This window comes from Pundamilia nyererei, unplaced genomic scaffold, assembly GCF_000239375.1.
Source record: "Pundamilia nyererei isolate P.nyererei 1_Seehausen unplaced genomic scaffold, PunNye1.0 scaffold00158, whole genome shotgun sequence".
Lineage (NCBI taxonomy): Eukaryota > Metazoa > Chordata > Actinopteri > Cichliformes > Cichlidae > Pundamilia > Pundamilia nyererei.
Window position 1 is genome coordinate 723096 of NW_005187559.1, and position 3297 is coordinate 726392.

Sequence of the window (3297 nt, forward strand, 5' to 3'; positions counted from 1 at the left end):
TTTCCTGTCTATGTGATTTAGATGAAAATGTGCAGAAAAAAAAGAAAAATTCTGTTGACTATACCTCAAACAATATGGTGACCACAGTGTTGTTCAAGTGACCTCATTCAGGGCTCATGGGAAACTGGCAGCTGCTGTCCCCAGGTCCTTCTCGTCTTGCGTGTGGACATTAAAGGAGGTCAAGCGATGGTATAGGATCAATTATAAATAAGCTAAAATCATCATCACTTGACTTTCTTATGTCTTTTAGATTAAAATACATCTTTTTTATATTAGTTGAATACTGCTGATTGCTATTGTTGCAGCTGTTTAAACTTGCCGTGTATGTTTTAAGGTGATAGTCGAATTCCTTTGCCACTACACGCATTTCCTTTTCTACCTTTTGCCATCAAGATGTTGTCTGAATGACATGCCTCGCCCCTGAATCCAGGGTGGTTATCCAATCAAGGATAAAAATACACAGACCTTTACGGCCTGTAAAGGTGTGACTCCAGCATCGTTCCTAAATATGGCGCGTCACCTCTGGCACGAGGACGGTCTTGGGACTTCATGCATGAAGACTGCGTAAATTTGCAAGCTTAACTTAAGAGTTGTGTGAATAATCACTCTACGGTGCCATCGTGTCAGACGAAAACGTCTTTGCTAATAACTGCTAGTGACTGGATTCGCCAAGTAACCATACCAACAGAGTCTAATGCGTACCATGTCTGCAGTGGCTGTGAACACTTTTGAACAAAACTCTGCACCACAAAAGCTGAACAAGCATGCTTTGGAGTGGCAAACAAAGCTAATCAGACAGTGGTACATTTGTGTCTGATAGCATTTATTTTCAAAGAAGGGAAGCAACCTGCAGAGCAGAAATGAATATCTGAATTGCTGAAACCTTTTGCCAGAACTAACTGAACTTGACTTTATATGTATCTATTTGCACAATGTTAAATTATAATTGGTAGATACTATGTCTCTCTATATATGTGTTTATACAGGTGATTTTATTTGATTGCAGTCCATATTTCCCACGCATGTCTTTGAGTGGGTAGTGTGTATTTTCAGGGTATGAATGTGTGTAGTTTCAGTATTCCAGATTTGTGGATGTAAGATGAATAATGGGCTGCTGGCAAAGGTTTGATAGAAACCAGTGCAAGTGGCTTGACATAGAGCACAGAGGTCAGAGGTTAGTATGAGTCAGTCTCCCTCTAGCATATACAGTAAAGCACCACAGGACATTCCCAAACACCATGCCTGTATAAGGCAAGAAGTAGACACAGCTCTCTGTTTTATTATGGAAACTACTCTCATTGTGATTCCTCAGTGCCATTTTGTAGCCCACAGCGGCAACGTGTTTCTCATTCAGATCAAGACTCTGTGCATTAACACTTCAGTCAGTTCCTTCTGTTGAGGTGGGAAAAAATTGCAGGCTGAAGTTATTTTTCATCAACATCTGCTGAGGATAGTAATAGAGCAGGTAGACAGCCACGTTTTTGCTGGGAAGTACATCGATCGTGGTCCTGCCACAAGTATCTTTGCAGTGTTTTTTTTAGATCTTTTTTTCATTGTTTTGTAGACATTTCACAAAGTAATAAAGGAATGTTGTACACGTCAAAGAAAATAGGATTCAGTAGAGCTATATCCTAATTTAGCTTCAAGCTACTACATGTATTTTAAGCTGTGACCATAACCATGTTTGCATTTAAAGTTAGGAGCTTGGGTCACTCCCTTTCCTGGACCAAAGTGGTTCTGTCTGAATGTATTCTTTAAAAGGCTCAACTGAGTATGTTTCTTTTTCTCTTCTCTTAAAGGTGGTTATGTAAAGTTTACGTGGTGTGAAGTATATAAACCGACTGCATCCAGGTGTATACATTTCATGATATGTTGTGTCCGCTTTGTGCAAATGGTAAAAGAATAAATAACAGTGTATTCGAAAGTTGATTTTAACTTGCAGTGGCTTTTGTATTGGTGAATATTCATGATGTTACAATAAAAAGGAAGGAACTGTGTGCAGATAAACTCTTTTGGCTTGATGGAGACATCTGTTGCTTTGGCTATCTGGCTGGCCAGGCAGCGTTTTTGGCTGAATGACATGATGTCTTGTGAAAGAGGTGAGTATTGATTCTACCCTCGAGGTCAAGTGTTGTTTACCATGGCACATTGTTCCTATTATGGAACAACAACAGACATTGTATTGTTACACTTACAGTACTCTGTTTCATCTCACCAAGACCCTCTCTTTTTCAGTAAATTGCATGACGCAGGCTGGAAAAAAGGGGGCTGTAACTTGTAACAAATGTCCTGAACCCTCACAAAACATCAAGGATGTTATTAAAAGGTTACATTATGATCGTGAAATGGTTGTAACTCCCAGTTTCCTGTATGATTTTAGTAGAATGTTCCATTTTGGTTATTATATGGGCAGAAAGAGTGCATTTATTTCCTTGAGAACAACAGAGAAGCAAAAACATAATGTCACTAAAGGCACTGTAAATGTTATCTCAATCCAGTGTGGACACACAGGAGGGATGTTTTATATTACTGCTGCCCTAAAGATTTTCAGACTGTTCTGAATTTCTCCTAAATGTCTGCCAAATAATAAATAATAAATATAATTAATATAAATAATAAACGTCTACATATTAACCATTTGGGAACGTTTTGGGAATGTTACAAGGTGATGTTATTGAAATGTTTTCTAAAAACTCTAAGAACGTGAGAACGTGAACGGTAGTAACCAGACTGAAAAGTAGTGTCACGGTCCTGAGTCTGTGGACTCAGTGTTTTTCTGTTTGTATTAGTTATCTTTGATTTCATGATGTGTTTTGATTCTCTTGGGTTTGATTTCTGTCACTGTATCCCCTAGTTTAGTCCACGTCTGTTCAGTTTCCTGTTTTACTTTGAAAGTTTGTGTACTATGTCAATATGTTGAGTTTTGCCTCCCCTTGTCTTGTCATATCTGATGAGTCCCAGCTGTGCTCTCCTCCTGTTTCACATTCCCTAATCACCTCAGTATGTATTTAAGCCCTGTGTTTTTCCCTGCCAGTTGTTGAGTCCTCCACGTTTGTTGTGTGTGTATCCATGGGTGTCTCCCTTCAGCATCTCCTGTCTAGTTAGTTTAAGTTGTTGTTTATGTATCGCCCAAGGGTGACTCTCCAGCAAATAAAGCCGTCGTTTAAGTTAATGTTTTGTCTCCGAGTCCTACACGTGGGTCCAGCCACTGACAGCCATACAACTCATCGTGACAAGTAGCGCACATTTCGGTGCTTTTTTCCCCTTGAGATGTCATACACTTTGGATTCTAGCCAA